Genomic DNA, 21,700 nt, shown 5'->3' with positions numbered 1-21,700 from the left:
ATTTAAATTTATACTCTATAGAGTTAAAATTATAAGTAATTGTCTTACTAAGGCAGTTTACAAAACCTGTTGTTTTGAAGTTTAATTAGTGAGAATCAAGTGTTTTAGTGGCCTCTTTTTTCTCTGATGTTTTCCCCTTTTTTTTACATACTTCATATTTTTGATTCTATCGTGGATGTTGTTGTATGTCATTTTGGAATTTTCCTTCATAAAATTTTAAGATTGATAGTTTGACATTGAAATTCTGTTTTTAAATTCATTCCCCCAAGAGGTGGCGAATTTCAAAACATTACTTTTTCTTTAAAAAAAAAAATCATAGACTAAATAAAAGTATCTAAAATTTAAATACAGCTCTTGGTGGGATGTGGGAATACAACTTCTATGGAGGGAATTTGGAATATCTAACAGTCCTACAAACACATTTACCCTTTGTTCCGACAAGCCCACTTCTGGGAATTTACTCTTAAGATATACCTCCAACAAAATGAAAATAAATAGACACAGGTTTATTCACTGCAAGCATTATTTGCAAGTGCAAAATACAAATATTGGAAATTTCTAAATGTCCAAATATAAGATATTGGGTGAGTAAACTATACTACATATGAACGGTGGAGAACTATGCAGCTGTAAAAAAGAATGATGAAGATCTCTAGGCACTGACAGGGAGTGATTTGCAAAAGACATTTTTACATGAAGAAAGCTTATATATACACTACCTTTTGTGTAAAGAAAGATGGGGAAAAGGCATTCTCTGCTTATCTTTGGGGAAAAAAAAGAAGGGTAAACTAGAAAGCAATTAAATTATTTACCTACAAGGGGTAAGGAATGAAATGGGGTGAAAGGATACAGGAGGGAGTAACACTTCTCTGAGTAAACTTTTTTGCAAAGTCTGCCTTTTGGAAGCATGTTTATATTCTACCTGTTCAACAAAGTCAAATGGAATCAATAAGAATGGGAGCAAAGGAGACTCTGATAAAAACCTGCTGAAACAAATGAATTCAATTGTATTTCAAAGGAATGCCATAATTACACCGAAGGTGAAAGGGGAAGGAGGGAAGGAAGGTGGGAAAGAGGGAAGGAAGGTGGGAAGGAGGGAAGGAAGGAACGAACTCATCTAAGTAACTTATGGACATAGATTTTGACTATATACCCTTCGTATTGGAGAAGTAGGTACATCTTGGGCTGCGGAGCGAGGGGGTGGAGAATTGCAAATAAATCATGAACTCTGTTTAATAGGTTTATTATAATAGTATAGGTGAAGCAATATTTTTTTAAGGTTTTATATGTTTATTTATTTATTTATTTAGAGAGAGCAAACAGGAGGAGGGGCAGAGGGACAGGGAGAGAGAATCTCAAGCAGGCTCCATGCTGAGCACAGAGCCCAATGCAGGGTTCATCTCACCACCCTGAGATCATGACCTGAGCCGAAGTCAAGAGTCAGACACTTAATGACTGAGCCACCCAGGCGCCCCTAGGTGAAGCAATTCTGAAACTATTTTAGATATGTTACAGGATTGAGAAAATGAATAAATGCGCTGTTGGTAACCAGTATTCTCACTGTAGAAGGAACACACAAACATAGAATGAGGGAAGGCAAGAATGAACCCTGTGGGAATGGTTTGGAATCGGTGTCATGATTTCTAAAATATATGTATACATATGCATATAAATGGGTGACATATATGCACCTATATTTTATATGTATATTTTATGTATGTTATATGTGTATTATTTTCTGCCTTTGCCCACTGAATCAAGAGCCAAAAATCAAACACAGTTGAGGAGCCCAAGTATACCTAGTGTCCAGATCTTGGAATTAGAGCTCTTCAGATAAACGGCTAATTCCAGGGTTGGGCAGGATACATACAAGAGGTGTACAGAACAGCTTGTGATGCCAAAGAGTAAGGAAGTGTTCAACAGAGGAAGCGGAGTAAGCATAAGACAATAGGAGTCAGCCTGAAGGGGTGCCAAATGGGACAACGTGAACATCCAAATAATTAAATACAGTAACGAGCGATATATAAAATATGAGAAAATAGGAATTCATAAGTCCATTTCAGTAGTAAATAAATACATAAATTGGAGGGATGAATGGCTCTTACTTACACTAAAAGGCTAAATACCAACTGGGAAATGTGGAGACAATGCTAGAGTTCAAGGAACCAACATTCTGCAACTATCACAGTAAAGATTTTATCAGGAAATAATCTTTGATAGTAAATCTAGAGGGAAATTGTGATGAAAAGCAGGATATTTTCATTCCCTTAAAATGTCTCCCTACAAACTGCCTATTATTTAGAAGAGGGAAAGCTAGTAATAGTACAGTGGAGAAATCAGAAATGCCTTGATTAGACGATCAAAATTCACATCACCAATGAGGAGCTGATGGGCATTGTGTGCTTCCACATAGGGTACCCACAGAAGGAAAACACATCACCTCCACAGAGGCAGAGAACACAGAGGGTAAATCCGTTCATGACAAAGTATTAGACAAATGCAAAATAAAGAGTATTCTATTTAAAGGAGGAAGGGGGAAATACGTTCTTTGAAAAGTCAACGTCCGTTCTTTTTGGTACTCCAGCTGTTTTGGTTAGGCCACAAGACCACACACTTCTGAGATCGTGCCAAAATCTGGGGCCAAATGGTAGGAGGACAGAAAAGCACCAATGTTTCCCCCACCTCGTTGGGATCACGGCTACACTTCTCAGAAAGTTCCTCCCCTGGCAGAGTTTTGGCCCATGTGGCCTCTCTTTGCCATCTCTGTCCCCACTGTCATGAGACAGGGCTAGAGAGTGTGAGAACGAACAGAAAGAAATAAAAGCAACTATCTGCACACTTTCTCATCATCAGGAGTTCCTTTGCCTGCTCTTTGAGCCAAAACTAGAGGACTTCTGAAATTCTCTTTTGTTCTGATATTCAGGCTGTGTTGAGTTCACGCAGGGAGATACCAAAGGAAAAAAAAATCCTAAGTTGGAGGGTATTTCAAATTCTGTTCTTCCCCCCCAATCTATGTGCCACTATTTGTATTTCAAAGTCCTGAAACAGCTACTCCAGACATTCCGTCCAGCTGCGTAGTTGCCCACAGAGGGACAGACCCAGTAGGGGGTGCTTGTCTCATTCTACCCAGAACCAGAAAGGCTTTAAATAGCTTTTAATACTGATTTTTAATTTAATTCAACTGTAGTCACAGAACATGCTCTGTAGTATTTCAGTGTTCTAAATTTTATTGATCACTTTTTCATGGCCTAACATATGGTCTCTCTTGGTAAACATTTAATATGTATCTGTAAAGAAAATGTATTCCAATGTTGTTGGGTGTAATGTCCTATAACTGCCAATCAGGTCTAGTTGATTCATGACATGGCTCAAACTTTTCTGTATCTTTACTCATCTGCTGTTGTTCACTTCTATCAGTTATGGAAGAAGGGTAGTAAATCTTCAACTGGGATAGAAGATTTGTCTATTATTCTCTTTAATTCTTTCATTTTTGGCTTCATGTGTTTTGAAGCCTTATTATTAGCATATTTGTAATTTTTCTGTCTTCTCAATGAGGTCTTTTATTCCCATAAATTATTCATCTTTATCTTTAATGACAGTCCTTTTCTTGAAATCCATTTTTCCTCTTCTTTTATAAAGACTTATTTATTTGAGAGAGACGGCACGAGTGAGGGAGGGGCAGAGGGAAAGATTCTCAAGCAGACTCGTCACTGAGCACAGAGCCCAAAGTGGGGCTCGGTCCCACAAACTTGAGACCACAACCTGAGCCGAAATCGAGTTGGATGCTCAACTGACCGGAGCCACCCAGATGCCCCTTGAAATCTATTTTTCTACTATTTTTATTATTCACTTGATATACCTTTTTCTGTCCTTTAAATTAAAAAAAAACAACAACAGAAAGTTCAAGTGTGTCTCCTGTAGACAGGATATATTTGAGTCTTTTTTAACCTAGTTTGATAAGGTTCCTCCATTTGGAGTATTTAGATCATTTACATTTAAAGTAGTTACTGACACGGTTGGATTTAATTCAACCATTATATTGTTTTCTATATGCCTTACCTGTTCTTTATTCCTTTCCTACTTTATTTGATTAATTGAATATATTTTAATACTCCATTTTAAGATCCTGATTTGCATTTTTATACTATACACTGACTGACACAAGACGTCGGAGCCTTCAATAATCGGTCATGAACTGCCTTCCTAGCCTCGTGTTCGATCACTCTCCTCAGTCCTCCCTGCCCTACCTTCTGTCCACTTTAAACTTACTATGCCATCTTAGAATCTTCTCTGGTTATTTCATGCCTTCCAGGTACCACAATATACTCAAACACAAATGAAATTATTAAAAGTAAAACTGTAGTCACTGTAGCTGGCAGAGTACATCTAATAAAATAATAAAGGAAGCAAATATGGAGTAACAATTTTAAGCATTTTACCCTCTTCTTGCCTCACTTATTTCCAAATATGAGTGGGGAGGTATTCTTGGGCTACTGCAGCACAATTTTTTGCAACATATCCATAAAGGAAAACCATGTCTGGCATTGCAGAGATTGGCTTAATAATAAATAAAAGCAGAAATAGCTAGTAATAAGGCTTTTGAAATCGAGTTGATTAAGGCTTTGTACCTTCAAGTGTAAATTTTGATCATGAAAAGAATCTGAATTTCTCTGTGGTTAATATACTAGCCATAATAAAAGGAAATGGCCAATCCAAGGTGCATTCATGTGGATCAACAGAGGACACAGAAGAAGAGGATTGCCCAGGATGAAGCTGAAGAAAAGATCATCTAGACATGACCAAGACAGAGCCATCTGTCACAGCTACTTCCGACTATGATCTCCAGTCACTCTCTGGTGAAAAGGTTAGGAGAAGAAGCAAACTGTTGTTATAGCATTCCCTAATTGTAGATTAGTGTCTCTATCTATATTTATATCCATATATATTAACATAACCACATGTTAAATTGTGTACAATTTTTTCCATAGTGTGGATTGTAGTATCTTTAACTTAAACTTTTCTCTAAAGTCTCAACTTAAAAGAATCTTCTCAGATATGTTAAAATGAAATGCTTGAATCCAATGGTCTCAATTATTAATGCATTCAAGATTATATTACTGAGTCTGGATAGACCAGTTTGCTGTACCCATTGCAGAATAATATATAACTAAGACTTACTCCTAACTTCCTAACTTAGGTATTTCACACTTTATATTTCCTTATGTTGTTTTCCCCACCTAGCCAGCCTTTTCTATGACTGGATAGCCTCTATGCATTTTTAAGACCCACCTTTATATTATTGTGTTAGGCCCTCCGTGGATAGTGTTGTTATTCCTTCTTCCATGTTTCCATAGCACTCTGTTCTTACCTCTACCAAAACTCTCATCATTAATATTAGATTTATCCATTTCTATTCCATTTTCCTCCAATCTATGAACACCCTCCTAGCATTTACTGCAGTGCAGGAAAAGAACAGAGAAAAAAGGGGCAGATAAGGGGGAGAAAGGAAGAATACCATATTTTGTTCAATTAAAAATGAGCCCTTTTCTTCACATTTTAACATCTCCGAAATAGGGCAATTCTTACAATCCTTTGTCTCTTACAGTCAAAATCTAAGTGATAACCAGGATGTAGCTGCTATTGCCTGCATGTGCGTGAACTTGGTCATTTTGAGTAGCATGTTTAAACAACTGCAAACCCACTTGGAGGCCATTTTATGAGGGAATACAAGTCAGGATTGTCTTAAAACTTCTGTTGTCACTTTCTGGTAAGTTTTTTAAAGGTTCAGCATCAAAACTTGCAGAACCTGTATCAGTAGCTTGGAAGAAATTCCCAGAAACTATATACAAAATTCTTTTAAGAAATGCTATATTACCAATAATCTTGATAAAATATGTGGATAAACACTAACACTTTTTTAAAAGTCATAAAGGGACTTAGATAAGTCTAATGAACATATGAAGACATGTGGAAAACTTTAAGAATACCTTAGCCAATTTATTTCACTTAAGTTTTCTTCTTTGGGCATTCTTAAGAGTAATATGTGATTTAAAAATATACATACAGTGTATATCCAAATAAAGTTTTAAAAGCTCCTTCAGGAAGCACAGATAAATATTCTCTATATCAAGAAGATACTTGTTTAGGTGTCAACACTTTTGTTTATATCTTACCATCAGTGGCAAGATAGATTAAATGAAATTTGTATATATTATCAGCTTATTAGTATTGGTTAACAGAATTCATATTAAGAGAAATTTTGCAAAATTATCCCTAAGTGTTTGAGACCCCTACATGCTTCAGAACCAATTCACACAAGTTTTGTTAACTAGGGAACAGCCTCCTAAATAACATGGTTTCTACTATTATTTTCAATACCAAATTTTATTGAACCAAGTGGAGAGTCACAAAATAACTTAATTTCCAGAGAAAGGATAAAAGCTCTGAAGAGTTCTTGTGAATGGAAAATATCTCAGCATCAGCTAACATTGTTGGATTCTCAAGAGGGCAACATGACAGCTAAGAAAATAATACTTTTATTTCAACTATTAGATACTCCGAGCTGTTCTTATTTAATGTTAAAAGTCATATCATCATCATAGCACCTATTTTGCTGAATGCTTCCCATCTTAATTTAGTGAGAAAAACACATGACAAACACCTTTCCACAGTAAACCCTCAAATTAATCAGTTACATTCATGAATATAGCAGCTCTGACTGATAATAGTAAGAAATGCATTGAGATGGTAAAGAGTCTTTCAAACAAGGGCAAAAATCCAGACACCTCTTATATTCAACATGAGTACTTAGGCACTATTTTAAGGAAAAACACATGGGCCCAGGTGCTCAGACAAGATCATTCTTAGAGTAATTAATTATATTTTCCAAAGCTGCTTTTCTCTGCAACTTTAAGTAGCCATGAGCCTCTTTCCCGCCACCCCCCCTCCAAAACATACCTCATAGGCAGTATTAAAAGCCCAAATGTAGGCTTTTACTTCTTTCCATGGTAGAATAAGGAAACCCCTAACTTAACCTCATACCATAAACAATTAGAAAGTTGTACAAAACTGTTGTCAGATACTAGATAACAGATAGTTACAGAGGGAAATCCCCAAAAGAGAAGCAAACAAGGCAAGCTGCATAAGCACTCTGGCAGACTACTTGAAGCCAACTTTCAAACTATACAGGTAAATTGGTGGTGGTACGAATTTCAACATGAGAAGAGTAGATGGCCTTCCCACACAGCGCTAAGCAATTCTCACACATCAGCAGGGTGTCCAAGAATTCAACTCAATTCAGACACTATCTACCCAGAGATAGCATCAGATTCCACAGGTTAAGGATTTAGTCCTATAAGAGTGTCCCATCCCCCCAATTTAGATGCTAGTCACAAACTGGTTATTACTGGTGCTTCTGTAAAACTAGCTATAAATCAGAGGTTCCCATGACCTCCCCCTTGGGTTTTATGAATTCACTAGAGCAGCTCACATAACTCAGAGGAACATTTTACTTACTAGATTACCAGTTTATTCCAAAAGGATATAACTCAGGAACAGCCAGATAGAGCTAAATAGGGCAAGGTAGAGGGAAATGGCACAGAATTTCCATGCCCTCTCTTGGTGCACTATTCTCCCCAAATCTCCATGTGTTCACCAACCTAGAAACTCCCAGAAGCTCTGTCCTCTTGGGTTTTTATGGAGATTCCATTACCTTGTCATGATTTATTAAATCATTAGCTACTGATTTAACCTCCAGGCTCTCACCCCTTTCCAGAAGTGAGGGGTGGGACTCAAAAAGTTCCAGTTTTCTAGTTACCTGGTTGGTTCTCCTGGCAACCAGCCCCTATCTTCAGGTGAGGTCCAGAAGTCACTTCATTGACAAAACAAGAGACACCTCAGTGACTCTCAACACTTAGGAAATTCTAAGGGTTTGGGGATCTGTGAGTCAAGAACCCTAGATGAAGACCAAATATATGTGAGAAATATATTCTGGTCATATCACAATATCACAATAAGATGAGGGAAGGAACTCAACTAGAGCCAAATGGCTCCACTAAATTGAGGAAACGAATTCAGAGAGGCATTTCAGGGCATGATATGATCAAGTGTAAAGAAAATCCTAAATAATCCAAAATAAGTAGATTCCCCAGGGAATCCATCAGGCCCTGGACTCTTTTTTTTTTGGGAGGTTTTTGATCACGGCTTCAATCTCATTACTGGTTATTGGCCTATTCAGGTTGTCAATTTCTTCCTGTTTCAGTCTTGGCAGTTTATACGTTTCCAGGAAGACATCCATTTCTTCCAGGTTGCTTAATTTATTGGCATATAGTTGTTGATAATAATTTCTAATAATGGTTTCTATTTCCTTGGTGTTAGTCGTGATCTCTCCCCTTTCATTCATAATTTTATTAATTTGGGTCCTTTCCCTTTTCTTTTGGGTAAGTCTGGCCAGTGATTTATCGATCTTATTAATTCTTTCAAAGAACCAGCTTCTAGTTTTGTTGATCTGATCTACTATGTTTCTGGTTTCTAATTCATTGATCTCTGCCCTAATCTTAATTATTTCTCTTCTAACACGTGGCTTAGGCATCGTTTGTTGCTTTTTCTCTAGTTCTTTAAGGTGTAAAGTTAGTTGGTGAATTTGGGATTTTTCTATTTTTTTGAGTGAGGCTTGGATGGCTATGTATTTCCCCCTTAGGACCGCCTTTGCAGTATCCCATAGATTTTGGACCAATGCGTTTTCATTCTCACCGGTTTCCATGAATTGTTTAAGTTCTTCTTGATTTCTTGGTTGACCCAAACATTCTTGAGCAGAGTGGTCTTTAGCTTCCAAGTGTTTGAATTTCTTCCAAATTTTTTCTTGTGATTGAGTTTGTTTTAAAGCATTATGGTCTGCAAATATGCAGGGAATAATCTCAATCTTTTGGTATCAGTTGAGACCTGATTTGTGACCCAGTGTGTGGTCTATTCTGGAGAAAGTTCCATGTGCACTCGAGAAGAATGAGTATTCTGTTGTTTTAGGATGGAATGTTCTGTATATATTTTGAGGTCCATCTGGTCCAGTATGTCATGCAAAGCTCTTGTTTCTTTGTTGATTTTCTGCTTAGATGATCTACTGCTGAGAGTGGAGTATTGAGGTCTCCTACAATTAATATATTGTTATCAATATGACTCTTTATTTTGGTTAACAGTTGGCTTATGCAGATGGCGGCTCCCATGTTGGGGGTGTAGATATTTACAACTGTTAGATCTTCTTGTTGGACAGACCCTTTAAGAATGATATAGTGTCCTTCTGTGTCTCTAACTACAGTCTCTAGCTTAAAATCTAATTTATCTGATATAAGCATTGCTACCCCAGCTTTCTTTTGAGGTCCGTTGGCATGGAAGATGGATCTCCATCCCTTCACTTTCAGTCTGGATGTATCATTAGGTTCAAAATGAGTCCCTTGTAGGCAGCATGTGGATGGGTCCTGTCTTTTTATCCAACCTGCAACCCTGTGCCATTTTATGGGAGCATTTAGGCCATTCATGTTAAGAGTGATTATTGAAAGATAGGAATATATTGTCATCATGTTGCCTGTGAAGACCTTGTTTCTATAGATTGTCCCTGTAAATATCTGTTGTATATCACTCTTGGGGTCTTTCTCCCTTTATAGACCTCCCCCACACCAGTTAGAATGGCAAAAATTGACAAGGCAAGAAACAACAAATGTTGGAGAGGTTGTGGAGAAAGGGGAACCCTCTTACACTGTGGGTGGGAATGCAAGTTGGTACAGCCACCTTGGAAAACAGTGTGGAGGTTCCTCAAAAAATTAAAAATAGAGCTACCCTATGACCCAGCAATTGCACTACTGGGTATTTACCCCAAAGATACAGATGTAGTGAAAAGGGCCATATGCACCCCAATGTGCATAGCAGCAATGTCTACAACAGCCAAACTGTGGAAAGAGCCAAGATGCCCTTCAACAAATGAATGGATAAAGAAGATGTGGTCCATATATACAATGGAATATTACTCAGCCATCAGAAAGGATGAATACCCAACTTTTACATCAACATGGATGGGACTGGAGGAGATTATGCTAAGTGAAGTGAGTCAAGCAGAGAAAGTCAATTATTATTTGGTTTCACTTCTTTGTGGATCATAAGGAATAGCATGGAGGACATTCAGAGAAGTAAGGGAAAAATGAAGGGGGGAAATCGGAGGGAGAGATGAACCATGAGAGACTATGGACTCCAAGATACAAACTGAAGGTTTCAGAGGGGAGGGGGGTAGGGGATGGGTTAGCCCAGTGATGGCTATTAAGGAGGGCACGTACTGCATGGGGCACTGGGTGTTATATGAAAACAATGAATCGTGGATCACTACATCAAAAACTAATGAGGTATTGTATGGTGACTAACATAACATAATAAAATAAAATAAAATTTTAAAAAATATAATAGTGAAGCTTGCAAAACACAAAGATAAAGGGAGAATTGTGAAAGCAGCTAGGTACAAAAGGTCCTTAACCTACAAGGTAGACACATAAGGTTGGCAGCAGACCTGTCCACAGAAACTTGGCAGGCCAAAAGTGAGTGGCATCATATATTCATTGTGCTAAATGGGAAATATAGTCAACCAAGAATACTTTAATCCAGCAACACTGTCATTTGGAATAGAAGGAAAGATAGAGTTTCTAAAATAAACAAAAACTAAAAGAGTTTGTGACCACAAAACCAGCTCTGCAAAATATTAAAGAGGACCCTTTGAGTGGGAAAGAGAGACCAAAAGCAACAAAGATGAAGAAGGAACAGAGACAATCTACAGGAACAACGACTTTCCAGGTAATATAATGGCACTAAATTCATATCTATCAATACTTACTCTAAATGTAAATGGACTAAATGCTCCAATCAAAAGACACAGGATATCAGAATGGATTAAAAAACAAAACAAAACCCAAGACCCAGCGGGGCACTTGGGTGGCTCAGTTGGTTAAGCATCTGACTTTTGGTTTTGGCTCATGTTGTGATCTCACGGTCATGAGATTGAGGCCCACGTGAGGCTCCAAGCTCAATGTGGAGTCTGCTTGAGATTCTCTCTCCATCTCCCTCTGCCCCTCCCATTTGCGCTTGATCTCTCTCAAATAAATAAATAAATCTTAAAAAAAAAAAAGACCCATTGATATGCTGTTCACAAAGACACCTACAGATTCAAAGTGAGGGGCCTTCCCTTTATCTTGCTAATGGACGGCAAAAGAAAGCTGGAGTAGCCATCCTTATATCAGACAATCTAGATTTTAAGCCAAAGACTATAATAAGAGATGAAAAAGGGAACTATATCATAATAAAGGGGTCTATCCAACAAGAAAATCTAACATTGGAAATATTTATGCTCCCAACTATGAAGCACCCAAACATATAAATCAATTAATAACAAAATTAAACTCATTGATAATAATACAATAATAGTAAGGGACTTTAACACCCCACTCACAGCAATGGACAGATCATCTAAACAGAAGACCAACAAGGAAACAAGGGCTTTGAAGGACACACTGGACCAGATAAACTTAACAGATATATTCAAAACATTTCATCCAAAAGCAGAATACACATTCTTTTCGAGTGAACATGGAACATTCCAGAATAGATCAGATAAGTGGGTCACAAATCAGGCCTCAACCAGTACAAAAAGACTGAGATCATACCATGCATACTTTCAGACCACAAAGCTATGAAACTTGAAGTCAACCACAAGAAAAAATTTGGAAAGAGCACAAATACATGGAGATTAAAGAACATCCTACTCAAGAATGAATGGGTTAACCAGGATATTAAAGAAGAAATAAAAAAAACACATGGAAGCAAATGAAAATGAAAACACAACAGTCCAAAACCTTTGGGACACAGCAAAGGTGGTCCTAAGAGGGAAGTATATAGCAATACAGGCCTTCCCCAAGAAGCAAGAGAAATCTTAAGTACACAACCTAACCTTACTCCTAAAGAAGCTGGAAAAAGAATGGCAAATAAAGCCTAATGTTGGGAAGGGAAGAAGGGAAATAATAAAGATTAGAGCAGAAATAAATGATATAGAAATAAAAAAAAGAACAGATCAATGAAACTAGGAGCTGGTGCTTTGAAAGAATTAACAAAATTGAAAAAAACCCAAGCCAGACCTATCAAAAAGAAAATATAAAGGACCGAAATAAAATCATAAATGAAAGAGGACTGACCACAACCAACACCAAAGAAATACAATTTTAAGAGTATATTATGAGCAATTACATACTAACAAATTGGGCAATCTGGAAGAAATGGATAAATTCCAAGAAACATAGGAACTACCAAAACTGAAACAGGAGGAAAGAAAATTTGAACAGACCCATAACCAGCAAAGAATTTGAATCAGTAATCAAAAATCTCCTAACAAACAACAGTCCAGAGCTGGATGGATTCCCAGGGAGATTCTATTAAACATTTAAAGAAGAATTAATACCTATTCTTCTGAAGCTGTTCCAAAAAAAAATAGAAAGGGGAGGAAAACTTCCAAATTCTTTTTATGAAGCCAGCACTACCTTGATTCCAAAATCAGACAATGACCCCACTAAAAAGAATTATAGACCAATATCCCTGATGAACATGAATGCAGAAATTCTCAACAAAATACTAGCTAATCAAATCCAACAGTGCATTAAAAGGATTATTAACCACAATCAAGTGGGATTTATTCCTGGGCTGCAGGGGTGGTTCAATATCTGCAAATCAATCAGCGTGATACACCACATTAATAAAATGAATGATAAGAACTGTATGATCCTCTCAGTAAATGCAGAAAAAGCATTTGACAAAATACAGCATCCTTTCCTGATAAAAATCCTCAACAAAGTTGGGAGAGAAGGAACCTCAATATCCTAAAGGCCATATATGAAAGACCCACAGCTAATGTCATCCTCAGTGGGGAAAAACTGAGAGCTTTTCCTCTATGGTTAGGAACATGACAAGGATGTCCACTCTCACCACTGTTGTTCAACACAGTACTGGAAGGTCTCACCTCAGCAATTAGACAACAAAAAGAAATAAAAGGCATCCAAATTGGCAAGGAAGAAGTCAAACTTTCACTCACAACACAGACAACATGACACTCTATGTAGAAAATGAAAGACTCCACCAAAAAATTGCCTTGAACTCATACATTAATTTAGCAAAGTTGCAGGATATAAAAAAAATGTACAGAAATCTGTTGCATTTCTATACACCAATAATGAAGCAGCAGAAAGAGAAATCAAGGAATAGATCTCATTTACAGTTGCACAAAAAACCCTAAGATACCTAGGAATAAACCTAACCAAAGAGGTAAAAGATCTGTACTCTAAAAACTACAAAACACTTACGAAATAAATTGAGCAAGACACAAAGAAATGGAAAAACATTTCATGTTCATGGATCGGAAGAAGAAATACTGTTAAAACGTCTATACAACCCAAAGCAATCTACACATTCAATGCAATCCCTATAAAAATAACACCAGCATTTTTCACAGAGCTAGAGCAAACAATTCTAAAATTTGTATGGAACCACAAAAGACCCCAAATAGCCAAAGGAATGGTGAATAAGAAAACCAAAGTGGGAGGCATCACAGTTCTGGACTTCAAGCTATACTACAAAGCTGTGATCATCAAGACTGTATGGTACTGGCACAAAAACAGACACTAGATCAATGGAGAATAGAGAACCCAGAAATGGACCTACAGGAGGCAAACCAAACAAAGCAGGAATGTCCAATAGAAAAAAGACAGTCTCTTCGATAAATGGTGTTGGGAAAGCTGGACAGCAACATGCAGAAGAATGAAACTGGACCACTTTCTTATACATACAGAAAAATAACTTCAAAATGGATGAAAGACTGAAATGTGAGACAGGTGCCCATCAGAATCCTAGAGCAGAACACAGGCAGCAACCTCTTTGACCTTGGCTGCAGTAAGATGTGTCTTCCTAGACACATCTCCAGAAGCAAGGGAAGCAAAAGCAAAAATCAATGATTGGGACTTCATCAAGATAAAACACTTCTGCACAGTGAAGGAAATAGTCGATAAAACTAAAAGGCAACCTATGGAATGGGAGAAGATATTTGCAAATGACATATTGGATAAAGGGCTAGTATCCAAAATCTATAAAGAATTTATCAAACTCAACACCCAAAAAATAAATAATCCAGTTAAGAAATGGGAAGAAGACATGAACAGACACTTCTCCAAAGAAGACATACAGATGGCTAATAGACACATGAAAAAATGCTCAACATCACTCATCATCAGGGAGATACAAATCAAAACCACAATGAGATACCACCCCATACCTGTCAGAATTGCTAAAATGAGTAACTCAGGAAACAACGGATGTTGGTAAGGATGCGGAGAAAGAGGAACCCTCTTACACTGTTGGTAGGAATGCAAGCTGGTAAAACCACTCCAGAAAACAGTATGGAGGTTCCTCAAAAAGTTAAAAATAGAACTACCCTACGACCCAGCAATCACACCACTACATTTTTATCTAAAGGATACAAAAATATTGATTCAAAGGGGCACCTGTGCCCCAATGCTTATAGCAGCACTATCAACAGCCAAATTATGGAAAGAGCCCACATGTCCAATGACAATGAATGGCTAAAGAAGATGTGGCATTTATATACAATGGGCTACTGGCCATCAAAAGCAATGAAATCTTGCCATTTGCAAAGACGTGGATGGAACTAAAGTGTATTATGCTAAGTGAAATAAGTCAGTCAGAGAAAGACAAATACCATATGACTTCACTCAGGTGGAATTTAAGAAATAAAGTGATGAACATAGGGGAAGGGAAGGAAAACTAAGATAAAAACAAAGAGGGAGGCAAACCATTAGAGATTCTTAACTGTAGAGAATCTCTGAGGGTTGCTGGAGGGGAAGTTGGTGAGGGGATGGGGTAACTGGGTGATGGGCATTAAGGAGGGCACTTGATGTAATGAGCACTGGGTGTTATATGCAACTGACGAATCACTGAATTCCACCCCTGAAACTAATAATACAGTGTATGTTAACTAAACTGAATTTAAATTTTTTTTAAAAAGGAGTTTAACAAGGTCACAGGATAAGAATTCAACCTATAAAAATCAAATTTTTTTGTTTAACCCAAAAATTATCTTCGTATATGAGCAATGAGACCATGAAATTTACCTCTTACAATAGGGTCAGAACTATATAGGGATAAACATATAACAATAAATATACAGGGATAAATTTAAATCTGTATCTGCTGTATACTGAAAATTACAACACATTATTGAGAGTTATTAAAGAATAGATAAGTAAATGGAAAGATATACTCTATTCATAGGTTGGAAGAGTCAATATTCTTAAAATACAAATTCTCCCTAAATTTATCTGTAGATTCGATGTAATCCCAATCAGCAAGCTTTTGTAGAAACTAATAAGCATGTAATCAAAATTTATACAGAAATGCAAAATAAACTACAGTAGCCAAAATTTTTTGAACATGTAAATAACATAAATTACCTGAGTTCAAGACTTGATATAAAGTTACAAGAGTTAGGACACTCTAGTATTGGCAAAAGGATAGACAAAAAGATAAAGGAAGCAGAAAAGGATGTCCAGAATTAAACCTAACATTTACAGTCATTTGAGTTTCTAACAAAGGCACCAAGATAATTGAATGGAGAAAGGATGGTCTTTTCAACAAACTGTGATGCAAAACTGGCACATTTTTTTCTATTCTTTCACCAATACCACCTGTCTTGATTACTATAGCTTTATATTAAGTCTCCATTTACTTATGTATTCTTTAAAAACTCTATTGCAGTCAGCATTTTCTGGGTTTCTGGCTCTCCATATAAACTTTAGAATCAGTTTGTCAATATCCATAAAACAATTTTTGGGGATTTTAGTTGGGATTGAACAAAATCAAATCTATAGACCAAGGTGAGATGAATTGACACCTTGACAATATTGAGTCTTCCCATTTATTCATGAACACGGATTATCTCTCCATTTGTTTAGTTCTCCTTTGATATCATTCATCAGAGTTACGCACTTTTCCTCCTATAGACCTTACACATATTTTCTTAGACTTATACATAAGTATCTCATTTTGTGGGGTGTAAATGATATTGTGTTTTTCATTTCAAATTCTACTTGTTCATTGTTGGTATATAGGAAAACAACTGACTTTTGTATATTAGCCTTGTGCACCTTTTAATAATTCCAACAGGAAACATCCTAAATGTCCATCAATAGGTGATTGGGTAAACCCACAGTATTTGCATACAATGGAAAGTACTCCACAATATAAAGAAATTAACTGTGGATACACTGCACAACATGGACAAATCTCAAAAACGATAGTCTGAGCAAAATAAGATTCAAGGGAGTTTATACTGTATGATTACACATGTGAAACTTCAGAAAAGACAAACTGAATTACAGTGACAGAAAGTAGACCAGTTGTCTTGAGCTGATGGTGTTGGAGTGAGTGGAAAAGGGCATGAGGGAAGTTCGTGAAGAAAACGTACATCTTGATTGTGGAGGTGACTACACAGATGTATAAATTCGTTAAATTCCTTTCTACTTAAACTAGCTGCAATGGTTTCTATTATTACAATTGAACACTAACTCAGAGAGTCTCAAAGAAAGAGCAGGAGGCTGCCTGGCAAGCCAGGAGGGAAGTACTTTCCAGGAGAGAGAACAGCATGCACCAAGTTACTATAGTAGAACGAAGTATGACACACATGATTTGCCTTGTTAATCAGTGTTACAGATACCATGAATCACAGAAAACATACATTTAAAAAAAATTTACAGTGTGTCTAGATCTTCTAATACTATAGAGAAAATGCAACATTTTCCAAAAGTTCTCCCCATTTGAACATGAGGAAAGCTATGCTGAGCCAAAATCAAAAGGAAAAAATAGAAGTTGCTTTCTAGAATGTGTATTTAATTTTTTTAAGTACATAGAAGAAAAAAAGGAAGTGTAATCATTAACATCAAATGGGGGGGGGAATAAAGAAATACACGTACCAAAAAAAAAAAAAAGAGCAATACCTTAAGTCAATGCATATCTGGGCCTTCCTCTTTTAGTAATGTTTCAACAGACTCGGAGCCTTGATGGCAGCAGAGGGAGGCTGGGCCAAGATTATGCTGGGTCCCAATGCTGAGTTGCAGTTAAAAGCAGAACACCAGAGGGGTCAGTGTTTGCTTCTTTGATGTGTGGGGGTGTGTTCCAAGTCCTAACTTGTTAGGTGGATAAATGCCAATGACATGGAAGCAGGGTAAATCATTCATGGCAGGCTCAATGTGTAGATTCACTCCAAATTAGACACAATGCCACTCCTCCCCAAAGTTAGAAGTTCAAATTATGACAGAATTAAAAGTAGGACCTTCTGAGAGCCATAAATCATTTGTAATGTCACGTGGTTTCTCTGGTTGCATAGGCATTCTAGAATGTGTATTTAAGAAAAAAATTTTTTTTTCCAAATCTAGGTTGAAAAACTCAAACCATTGCCAATCACTGCCCCCTACCATTACCAATGCCACATCAGTATTTGGATACAGAAGATTACTTCAGCAGGTCATTCCTTAGCACCAGACGTTGACATCAAGCTTAGAAAAACAAGCATTAGACACCCCTAGTGCACACGGGTATCCCCATAGAAATTTCTGTAACCTTAGAGAAGAATTGGAGACACTTCTAATGGGAATTAGAGGATGCATTAAAAATAATAATAATTCATACTCTAGAACTGCTGATCCTTCCAGAGAGTCTAGCTATATAAAATTCAAGATATAACATGTTATCTCTTGACTCAGAAACTGAAAGATACAAAATTCACACAGATGAAAATACAACTAGCAAATAACTAGGAGAAAATGTTCACCATTAATGGTAGTCAGAAAAGCACTGATGAAAACATTGAGGAGGCTTTTTTCTCCTGAAACTATTAACAAAAAATAAAAGATAATTCCAGGGGCACCTGGGTGGTGCAGTCTGTTGAGCATCTCACTCTTGGTTCCGGGTCAGGTTGTGAGATCTGGATCATGGTATGGAGCCTCTGGCTGGAGTCTGCTAACGTCTCTCTCCACCTCTCTCCCCCTCTGGAATAAACAAATGAATCTTAAAAGAATAATAATTCCAAATGCAAGCAAGGGCACAGTGAATTATATGCTCTAAACTTGCTAGTTGCAGGAAAAACTGCCAAATTTCTTTCTAAAAACTGTTAGGTAAATGTGAAACAAGACCCATACCTTTTTTTTTTTTTTTTAACTAAGGAGCTTCTTTCTAGATGTTTATCCTAAGGATATATTCAGATGAAAGAATAACTTAAAGATGAAAGGTTTTCACTACAACATTTTTTGCAATATTGAAAAACTGGAAGCCACTTAAAAGTCCAACAAGGTGGAAATGATTAAACTGTGGTATGTAATGTGCTATGAATGTACAGTAGTATAAAAAAACTGTTATGTTATCAAAGTGATATGTAGAATAAATCACACTGTGACTGCAATTGTGGTTAAAAACTTGTGCGTCTGAAAGAAGTCAAACTCTTCACAGATGACATGATATTTTATATGAAAAACCCAAAAGACCCCACCCCAAATTACTAGAACTCATACAGCAATTCAGTAATGTGGCAGGATACAAAAATCAATGCACAGAAATCAGTTGCTTTTCTATACACTAACAATGTAATCATAGGAAGAGAAATTAGGTAACCGATTCCATTTACAATAGTCCCAAAAACCATAAGATACCTAGGAATAAACTTAACCAAAGAGGTAAAGGATCTATACTCTAGAAACTACAGACCACTTATGAAAGAAACTGAAGAAGACACCAGAAGATGGAAAAACATTCCATGCCCGTGGATTGGAAAAATAAACATTGTTAAAATGTCTATGCTGCCCAGAGCAATCTATACTTCCAATGACATCTCGATCTAAATACCAATGGCATTCTTCACAGAGCTGGAGCAAACAATCCTAAAATTTGTATGGAACCAGAAAAGACCCCGAATTGCCAAGGAAATATTGAAAAGGAAAAACAAAGCTGGGGCATCACATTGCCTGATTTCAAGCTATATTTCAAAGCTGTGACCAACAAGACAGTATGGTACTAGTACAAAAACAGACACATAGATCAATGGAACAGAATAGAGAGCCCAGTTATGGACCCTCAACTCTATGGCCAATTAATCCTCAACAAAGGAGGAAAAAATATCCAAAGGAAAAAATACAGTCGCTTCAATAAATGGCGCTGGGAAAATTGGACAGCTATATACAGAAGAATGAAACTTGACCATTCTCTTACATCATACACAAAGATAAACTCTAAATGGATGAAAGACCTCCTCTCCATCAAAATCCTAGAGGAGAACATAGGCAGTAACCTCTTCGACATTGGCCACAGCAACTTCTTTCAAGACATGTCTCAAAAGGCAAGGGAAACAAAAGCAAAAATGAACTTCTGGGACTTCATCAAGATAAAAAGTTTCTGCACAGCAAAGGAAACAGTCAACAAAACAAAGAGGCAACCCACAGAATGGGAGAAGATATTTGCAAATGACATTACAGATAAAGGGCTAGTATCCAAGATCTGTAAAGAACTTCTCAAACTCAACACCCAAAAAACAATAATCCAGTCAAAAAATGGGCAGAAGACATGAACAGACACTTCTCCAAAGAACACATACAAATGGCTAACAGTTCACATGAAAAATGTTCAACATCATTAGCCATCAGGGAAACTCAAATCAAAACCACACTGAGATACCAGCTAACACCAGTTAGAGTGGCAAAAATTGACAAGGCAAGAAACAACAAATGTTGGAGAGGTTGTGGAGATAGAGGAACCCTCTTACACTGTTGGTGGGAATGCAAGGTGGTACAGCCACTTTGGAAAACAATGTGGAGGTTCCTCAAAAAGTTAAAATAGAGCTACCCTACGACTCAGCAGTTGTACTACTGGCTATTTACCCCAAAGATACAGATGTAGCGAAAAGAAGGGGCACATGCACTCCAATGTTCATAGCAGCAATGTCCGCAATAGCCAAACTGTGGAAGGAGCCAAGATGCACTTCAACAGATGAATGGATAAAGAAGATGTGGTCCATACATACAATGGAATATTACTCAGCCATCAGAAAGGATGAATACCCACCATTTGCATCGACATGGATGGAACTGGTGGGGATTATGCTAAGTGAAATAAGTCAAGCAGAGAAAGTCAAGTATCATAGGGTTTCACTTATATGTAGAACATACGGAATAGCATGGAGGACATTAGGAGAAGGAAGGGAAAGATGAAGGGGGGGGATTGGAGGGAGAGATGAACCATGAGAGACTATGGACTCCAGGGAAATAAACTTAGGGTTTCAGAGGGGAGAGGGGTGAGGGATGGGTTAGCCCGGTGGTGGGTATTAAGAAGGGCACATACTGCATGGAGCACTGGGTGTTATACACAAATAATGAATCATGAAACACATCAAAAACTAATGAAGTACTGTATGGTGGCTAATATAACATGATAAAAAAAAAAGATAAGAGGGTACTATTTAGTCTATTATATCTCAACCTAATTTTCAATTGTGAAAGGTGCCCTGAAGAATTAAAATCTTATTTTATTAAAAAACAGAACAAAACAGGGTGCCTGGGTGGCGCAGATGGTTAAGCGTCTGCCTTCGGCTCAGGTCATGATCCCAGGGTCCTGAGATCAAACCCCGCATCGGGCTCCCTGCTCAGCAGGAAGCCTGCTTCTCCTTCTGCCTCTATCTCTCTCTCTCTGTGTCTCTCTCATGAATAAATAAATAAAATCTTAAAACAAAACAAAACTTGTGCTTAGGAACAAAGATTGGAAGGGGCTAAAGAAAATGTTAAATTAGGTTAGGTCAAAGACTTATGAATAATTTTTCTGTTTCCTAAGCTTTTTGTAATATTTTATTATTTTATAATGAACTAAATAGAAGTATTGAATCTACTGGGTTATCAAAGGTTAAAATAATGGAGTAAACAAATCACTGAGAGTTAAGAACTGCAGAGGCAACCATCCATCTCCTTGTGAGGGAAGTGTTTGTAACTTGGCCATCAGAACATCGAAAGTGATTAATTTCATCGAAATTTTATAATACATTGTACATTTCTGGACAACAGATTCAATCCTAAGAAGGAGAAAGAGCTCATAAGTTTCATTAAAAAATCCTAGATTAGAGTTCTGGCTTTCTCATTTAATATATGTGTAGTATCAGGCAAGTTACTTAAAGATAAGTTTACCTGTTTGTACAAGAAGGATAATGGTAATGCTGCCCTTACTCACCACTTGATATAGTTTTAAGAATTATATGAGAGAACACAAATCAAAGTCTTTTGTAAACCAAGTTTTATGGCTATGGGCATTTGTCCCCATTCCTCCTTAGACTAAGTTTCTACCACACCAACCTCCTCAGGAAGTGGAGTCTGAGACAGGATCACCGTTGATATTCTGTGGCCTTAGCTAGGGGGAGTAAGCCACTATCAGCATAACTTCAAATTGGTCCAATCACCAATAAGAATTAGGATTTCCATAAATGATCATTAAGGATGAGGAAAAAGAAGGCCTGAACAGAGCTGTCTCATTTTTCTTGGAGGAAAAAGATGAAGAAAGAAGGCAACAGAGAGAGCTTCTTTACAACAGA

Source organism: Callorhinus ursinus, unplaced genomic scaffold, assembly GCF_003265705.2.
Source record: "Callorhinus ursinus isolate GAN/ISIS: 27379988/994484 unplaced genomic scaffold, GSC_fseal_2.0 scaffold9, whole genome shotgun sequence".
NCBI classification, from domain to species: Eukaryota; Metazoa; Chordata; class Mammalia; order Carnivora; family Otariidae; genus Callorhinus; species Callorhinus ursinus.
This window is presented reverse-complemented; position numbering follows the sequence as displayed.